We start from the raw sequence: 8,957 nt of genomic DNA, 5'->3' as shown, positions 1-8,957 counted from the left end.
CATGTAAAAAAATGTTTGTGGCAGCTCCTTTTGTGATGGCAAAAAATTGGAAAATGAATAGATGCCCATCAGTTAAGGAATTACTGAATAAATTATGGCATTTGAAAGTAATGGAGTATTATTGTTCTATAAAAAATGATGAACAAGCTGATTTTAGAAAGACTTGGAAGGATTTGCATGAATTGATGTGGAACAAAACAAGCAGAACCAGGAATGCATTGTACTTAGTAACAGCAAGATTATGGAATGATCAACGATGACAGACTTGGTTCTTCTCAGAAGTTCAATGATCTAAGGCAATCCCAATAAACTTTTATAGAAAATGTCATCTGCATCTAGAGAGAGCACCATGGAAACTGCATGTATATCAAAACATGCTATGTTCATTTTTTTTTCTTTTTCCTATGTCTTTTTTCTCTTGTGGTTTTTCCCTTTTGTTCTGATTATTCTCTCCCAATAGGATTCATAAATTTTTTATAAATTCATATTTATATGAATTATAAATTATATATTTATATATCATATTGTATCTAAATTATAAATCTGTATGAATTATAAATTCATAGATCTTTTTAAAATTAATGTACATGTGTAATAAGAAAAAACAAAAAGAAAGAAAAAAGTAAAAAATTTTTATTCCTTTTGAACTTAAATAAAAACCAAAAAAAATTTCCATGTATACAACACAAAACAGTATTCAATATAAAACCATGAATTACCATTTCATAGTCTACTTTTTTGAAAAACTATGTAATAAATACTATACATCATTCAAAGCTACTCTACTTACCTATGCTTCATTCTAAATTTTCTTTTGTTTTCTGCTACTCATTTTTTTCTTTCTCCCTCCCTCCCTCCTCTGCCAGAGAAAAGGCTACTATTAAACACAATGTGTGTATGTGTGGTGTGTGAAATCATACTATATATACGTCTCTTTATCAGTTATTCTTTTGGATGTGGAGAGTTTCTTCCTTCATAGGTTCTTTGTAGTTGATTTGAGTATTTATATGAGAGTCATTAAAAGTTGTTTTTAGAACAATACTGCTGTTTCTATATACAGGTTCTCTAGGTTCTGTTCACTTCACTCTTCATTATTTCATGCAAGTTTTTCCATGTTTTTCATAATCAATCAGTTCATTGCTTCTTATAGAACAGTTAGAATTTTATCACAATCATATACATAACTTATTTAGCCATTCCCCAATTAACAAGTAGGCCCCCAATTTCCAGTTCTTTGCCATCACAAAAAGAGCTACTATAAATATTTTAGAATATGAGTTTTTTTTCTCTTTCCCTAATTACCTTGGACAACAGATATAACAGTGTTATTGCTGGGTCAAAGGATACACACAGTTTTATAACATTTTTGGTATAGTTCCAGATTGCTTCAAAATGGTTGAATCAGTTCAGAGTTCCACCAATAGTGAATTAGAGTTACAGTTCTTCCATACTCCCTCCAATATTTGCTGCTTTCCCCTTATATCATTTTAGCCACTGTGACAGTTATAAGAAAATATCTCAAAGTTGTTTTAATTTGCATTTGTCTAATCAATAGTGATATAAATCATTTTTTCATGACTATATTTAGTTTTGATTTCTTCATTTAAAAGTTGTCTATTCATATTTTTTGATCATTTATCAATGGGAGAATGATTTGTCTCATTAATTGGACAAAGTTATTTATATGTTTGATACATGAGATATGCTGAAAAACTGTAAAAATTTTCTTCTAACTTTTGTTTTCCTTTTAATCTATTTGTACAAACCCTTTTTAATTTAATGTAATGAAAACTAAATCTCTCACCTCACAATCTAGTCAATAAATCTCGAGGGAGCTTATGATGATATTGCCTAGTAGGATAAGTAGATGCTCATTTGCATAGTTTTGCCTCCATCAAATGGGATGGGAAAAGTTTGCAGAAGGAAGCATATTGTTGCCAGATCACTGTGCTCCCTTTCCTTCATTAGCTATTTGCTCTACCTGCCAGAGGATTGGGGCAAAAATGCTAGTTCAATGAAAACAAAATCACATATGTTTCTGGCACATTGTCTGGTAGAAGTCTGGCACTCTGAGTCACACCACTTGACCTTCTGCTTCTAAGTTTTTTCAACTATATACACATGAATGAGACCATTTAGTAGTATAGCAGGGGAATATGATAAATTACTACCAAATTCTAAAGAAGTCCTTTAATCTGAGAAAATTGGCAATTTTCTCCAGCTGATCCGATATTTTTATTAGTCTTCCCTACTATCTTCCCAGTGTCTTTCTAAAGTCTGAAAGTTTAGTTTCTAAAGTTGCCGAGGTATATATAACTATTTCCTCCATCAGCCTTTGAAAAATTATAAGTATTTCTGAGATGCCTTGAGTCATGTTCTCAAACTGGTTAAGTTTAGTTGAGTAAATAAGAGAATTTTTTTTCCCTTGTCTTCCTTGATCTTCGGAATTTGAATTCTTAATTCAAATTCAGCTGTCATCCAAAACCAGAAATGCAAGCATGATGGAATCAACCCCATGGAGAAGATCTATGGAAAAATGGGTCCCATAACAGCAGTACTAAAGAAAGAGCATGAAGTGTTTGTCAAGGTGAATTATATGGACAAGATTCACATTAGAAACTATAAGATACTTCTCCCCATCTCCAGAAGACTATGGGAAATAGCTCAAGCTCTTGTTCTGTGAATATTGCCTGAAGTATATGAAGCTTGAGCTACTATTTCCATTTGGGGCACTGCCAGTGGAGGCAAGGAAATCTACTGAAAGAATAATGTCTTGGTGTATGAGATGGATGGCAAAGACTCTAAGATTTAATTCTAGAACCTTTGCCTATTGGTTAAGTTCTTCCTGGACCACAAAACCTTGTATTTTGATGTGGAACTTCTTTTGCATTTTGACCAAGGTGGACAGACAGGGGACCTATACAATGGACTACTTCTCTAAGGAGAAGGAGTCCTCAGATGAGAATAATGTGACCTGCATGCTGACTCTCCCCATCCCCATTGGTACTGAGACTATAGCAAATTTCTCATTGACTTCAGTCATATGAACTGTAGAAGGTGGAGAACACAGTGCTTTCTCCAGAGAAGCCTCTGTAAGATATTGTCCAAATAAGCTATCATAGTCACTGCTCTTAGGTACTACTGGAGATCCTTAAGGACTTCTGGAGAACATTATCCATCAAAGACTTTAGTCAGATGACTTGCAGCATCACATAAAATGTATCATCTGCAGTCTGCAGTCACTCGATATGGTGAAGTACTGGAAAAGGTAGCATATCATTTGTTTCACTTTGAAGTTGGTAAAAGAACACATGGTATAATAAGCCACTTATAATGGTGAACTCCATTTGTCTCAAGTGGGTACCACCCAAGCATTAACAAGTAAAACTGTCCAAAAAGTAAGCAATGCTCAAACCAATTGACTCTTTCCCTCCCTCCCTCCACTGTTCTTCATCCTTATCCAAAAGTAGTCTTAGGTCTGTAAAGATGCCTCTTTTCTCAATCTATAAATATGTACAGACTTGTCTACTTTCCTACGAGCCTCAAAAAATTTTTTTAAATAAAGAAACTTTAGTTTGTTAGTGTAAAAAACAAAACAAAACAAACCTCTCAATATAAATACTCCAATTCAAAACCAAGTACCACTAGCTAGCTTGCAGATAGTCTAGGTCATCTTGAACCTGAGGTATATTCACTTCTTTTATGTTATTTAGCATATATGGTAGTTTACTCACACTTGTATCTATTATTTTTTGATACTACTTTTAAAAATAGTTTATATGGTCTGCCAGATTCTATAGGTTGTTCCTTGGTACATCTCACATCTCACTCTTGCAATGTAAATATATCTGTCTTTTTCTGAGCTTTTGCCTCAGCCAATCCTTCTATTCTTCTGGTACTAAAGAATGACCCAAATCAGATATTTCAGAACTCTTCCCTGGGTTTGAAAGCCACCATTTGTGTCTCTTCTCCTAATGACTTCAGCACAGTCTACATGGATGGTCAAGGAGCATTTGGGTGACAGTATTGGGTGACATATTATTGCTTGTAGCATTCTAATAATATTTTAGTAGAATTTAATTGGTTCCATTCAGTCTTGACACTTCAGTGAAATTAGAAGTCTAAATATACCAAAGCTATATTGTCTACTTTTCTATTGACACAAAAAAACTTATTTAAGTAACTTCAGACTTATCTTGATAAATCTCAGATAAGGATAGTCTTTATCACTCAGTCCATCAACTCTTTGTTTATATGTGGGCTTTAAAGGAACTTTCCTCAAATATCTAATTACTGATAAGTTATAGTAATTTGAGATGCACTATCTAAAACATTCCATATTCTTTCCTCACAATTGTCTCTTCATGAGATCCTATGCATCCAGGCAGAATAAACCTATAAAGAATTGGAAAATAAAGTCAATATCATTGTTACTGGAGTCTGGGCTGATTTCCTTCCATGGCCCCACTTCTTTCTTCTGATGCTGACACAAGAAATGTCATCTTCTATATAATCAATACTTCCTCCTTTTCTCTAGTATATGGAGAAATAAAGAGGCGGGGGATGGGAAGGAGGAAGAGAGAGATTTAATCCACAATTGTAGCAAAAAACATTTTTTTTATGATTATCTTTATGGAGTCTTTTTTGTATCAGGCCCTTTACTTTTCCAAAGAGAACATTTTTGTCTGTTCTTTATCTCTCAGACAATTCTCTATGGGCTTCTGCCTTTCACTCTGCATCTGCAGGATGGTTTTTTCAAACATAGTTCCCACTTAAGATAGTCCTGAACTTGAGCCATTATTTGCAGAGGTACTATGATTTTCCATGTATTTACTTCATCTTGGATAACTACAATGGTGACAGATCCATGTATGCATGTATAGCTCAGAGCTATATATATCAGGCTTTTGTATCTTTATTGAAGTCTTATTTTATCTACTTTATTAGGTTCTACTACACCTCTCTATATTAGTCTCTGCAATCAAATATCTATTCTGACTATAAAATCACTAAAAAGTAGAATTGATACATGAAATATATGATTTCGAGGTAGTCTCACCACCTCCATATTACACATTTGATTTTGCAAATGGTTCTGTCATAAGATTCCAAGCTTTGTTCCATTAAGGGCCTTCACAAAGCCAAGAGCAGTCCCTCTAAGAATCTCCATCTATTCTTTTCTGACTCTGTTGACTTCCAGTGCTATAATATATACAAGATTTAGCTTATCTAAGTCTCCCAATATTGTTTTCCAGAGAGATAAAATTCCTGTCTTGGAAGTGTCACTAATTTGGTTCTGCGGTATCTTTCTCTGGCACAGGAGGACTGGCCTTTCAACTTTATATGTAAGAGAAATGTCTTTTTCAGACTTGGAAGTGACCAGGAGTATGCTAGTGAATGTTTAATAAATATCTTGAGGTGAGAGTGCAGAATGTGCAAACAAAATTTAAATTAAATCTGATTATTAACATTTCTACTATCATCTTCTTAAGTCTAGATAATTAAGAAAACAATAAAGCAAGTACTAATTTGCAGTATTTGCCAACTTCTCAAATGTAAATGCTCACACCAAAAAATTTAGATAAGTTCTTGACTATATAACAGTACATTCCTAGATATAATTCTCATTTTTTTTTTTTTTGTGGGAACATCTTCTTTGCTCAGAAGAGCTTCTATCTTTTAGAGTTGTTCTTCTACAGAGGGTGGCTTACAGATTAATTCCCAAGCACTTTCTTAGCAATATCAAACATGTTTGAATGATTGAGCACATCATTCAGAATGCTTCTTTTATGTTATTATTATTCTACAATTTTAAAAATCTTTAGTGTTTCTTTGCAATATTTTACAATAATATAGCAATCTTATATAAAGAATATGATATAATAAATATAAAACATGAATAATATATTATATAAATATAATCAATAATGAATATAATAGTATGTAAATAATATGATGTGTAATTAATATTATGCATAATATCTAATTATTGATAATGATATCTAAATATCATAAAAATAATATTATAATAGTCATAATCTGAGCTTACTCCTAATATTAGTAGGCTTCTATGACTTTCAATAACTACAGCACAACAATAAATTTCAATCATTTTCAGTACCTATTTTTAAAAGAGATTTTTCCATGTTTAAGAAATTTAATGAGAATGGTAATGTTAGCAAGCTATAAATACGCAAGGTTGTACCAAAAATAGTACTTACGAGGCATATGACAAGGGCATACACAATTAATCATGTTACATAAACAATAAATAAGTATGCAAATCTATATCAAGGCAACAGGAATAAACTCAAAGCCATTAAAATCAGTATGAACTTTTTCATATACCTACATATTGAGCCAAAACCTGCTTCTAGGCATATGATACATCAACTAAAATTATCATTTGCACATTTTGCATAACAATGTTATCATGATAGCCACAGTTAGATAGTGAGAGAAAGGGTTGTCTGGGTGAAGCTTTGAAACTAGTCTTTCAATAATGGAAAATCAAATTAGAAATAAACGGGACTTTCCTAAAATAAACCTCATCAAAATAACAATAGAGAACCAGGAAGTATAATTTTTAAAAATCCTGAAAACCAAGGAAATTGAAAAAATACATTCAAAAATATTGGAGACAAAACAAAAGAGAGTATAAAAAGGCAAAATCCAAGCAGGATTTAAACTGTACAAACACACACACACACACACACACAAACACACACAATAATAAATAGATCCAATGATATTTAAATTTAAACTAAAGCATAAAAACACGAGGAAGATAAATAAAAGAAGATTCTTTCTAGCCAACAACAAACCCTGAGCCAGGGAACAGCTCAAAACCATCCCTTACACAATAGAAGATTAAAATGACCTTCAAAAAATAACAAAAATGGAAATTCCAATAATGGCTGAGGGAAAAAACTAAACAAAACAAAAGAAAACAAAAAACAAAAAACCCTTTCATACTCCAATTCTCATAGACAGAGTCCTCACATGTAAAGTTGAATATTCATAGTAGCACATATACCTCTTCCTTGGTCTTGGTTCACTTATACCTAAAATGCTTTACCAGCTCTAGGGGTTAATTTATATTCATGTTATTCACCTCTCTCTGCTTATAAATTCTCCTATTTATGATACTTAAGTTGGCTTAAGGGTACTATCTCAAAATATCTCTATTGTATTGTGATTTCTAAGTGGAGACACTATTTGCTTCTCCTATTCCAGTGCCTCAGGCTGAAGCTGGTATGTTTCTCTATATATCCAGTCTAAGTCTCTCCCCCCCATCTCTCAATCTTTACTTTCCAGCATTAATCACATAACAATGATCCATATGAATGTAACCTCCTCGTCTAGGCATGTGGGATGGGCAGTTCTTTGAAGGATGCTGTGGACTGCATATGTCTAAGTGATTCCTGATCGGCTGAAAAGCTTCTAACCGTTAACAAAGCAGATTTGTGTAAATGAGAAGACATGCTTTGGAGGAGGAGGTTGAGATAGCTGGACTCCTGGACTCCACATCATCAGGTACTTCTTGAAGTTAAGTCAACAAAGACATATGCTTTCAGGACTGGGTCTTCATTGTCTAGTCCCCCAATATATATATATATATATATATATATATATATATATATATATATATACACACACACTGATACAGAGATGTGTATGTGGGTGTATAGAAATATATAAATCTGTATGTGATATGTTATGTTAAGTGTCTGTATTTGTTATTGTTCAAACATTTTAGCTGTATCTGATTTAGCTGATCTAACTCCTTGTTCACTCCATTTGGAGTTTTCTTGGCAAAGATACTTGAGTGATTTGCCATTTCCTTCTCCAGCTCATTTTGCAGATGAGGAAACTGAGGTACACAAGGTTAAGTGAGGTCCAGGGTCACATAGCTGGAAAGTGTCTAAAGACAGGTTTAAACTCAGGATGATGAGTCTTCCTGACTTCAGAAGGTCCGGTATCACTGTGCCACCTAATTGCTTCTGTGTATGTATACACCTGTGTATATATAAACACATATATATGTGTTTATATATAACATATATATGTTAATATTATATAAACATAAATATATGAACACATATACATTTATACACAAACGTGTATATATCACATCAAAGAAAGAAAAATGAACAATTGGAGAGGCATGAATAATTTGGCTAGAAAACAATCAGTTTCAGCAGACAAATAATAAGGAAGTCAAGTATGATGATCATGAATGGGATATATAGTATATTTCCATCTGAAAGAGGAAATGTCTTTGTTATATGGCTTTTTACATTTAAGGATCTTTATAGATTTTACTTAACTATTGTGATTTTATTGATTTCCTTACAACATCTGGCTTTTCTTCAGGAGTTTACATAATTAAAAAAAACAAACCTAAATAAATTACTCTAATGAATTTGTGTATATTTTTTAATAAGCTATGTGTAGCGTAATAAGTTAGAATTTTGTGAATGAAATACCCAGATCTTCAGAGCCACACAATTGACTGATGATTTTACTGTAATACTGCTTACTATGCAATGGAGGCTTGGCCACAGGAGCACTAATTCTTTCTGCTGGTAGCCCATGGGGAAGAGGCTGTGTTCCCAGAAAGGCTTGAAGATACCTAATATATAATTCCTGCTGCATGATTCAGATGTGAATCTCTGGACCATTTCCTGTCCCCTTATCAACTTAAAGAAGAAGAGCCATTGAAGGTCTGAGTCAGAAATGAGAATCCATTCAAATGCACTTTCTTTTTTGTCTTATGTTCCAGTGAGAAATGTTGAGCCTCCAGAAAAAAAGAGTACAGCTTCTCTCTCCTGAGGTCAACATATAGCTCTTGGATAAGGCTCTTTTTCTTTATCTTTTTTTGGTTCTTTATTGTTTTAAGGTGAAAAAATATCAGAGATAGCTTAAAACCTTGTGAGCTTCTGAAAGATTGGAAT

General features: G+C 33.0%; 1 pseudogene; it reads left to right on the top strand.

The window, feature by feature from the left end:
• Nucleotides 1–2,485: 2,485 nt before the first annotated feature.
• On the top strand, nucleotides 2,486–3,402 carry LOC100931237 (annotated as a pseudogene).
• Nucleotides 3,403–8,957: the final 5,555 nt, after the last annotated feature.

This window comes from Sarcophilus harrisii, chromosome 4 (assembly GCF_902635505.1).
Source record: "Sarcophilus harrisii chromosome 4, mSarHar1.11, whole genome shotgun sequence".
NCBI lineage: Eukaryota > Metazoa > Chordata > Mammalia > Dasyuromorphia > Dasyuridae > Sarcophilus > Sarcophilus harrisii.
Note: the sequence above shows the minus strand (reverse complement) of the source record. Positions and strands in the feature narration are given on the sequence as shown.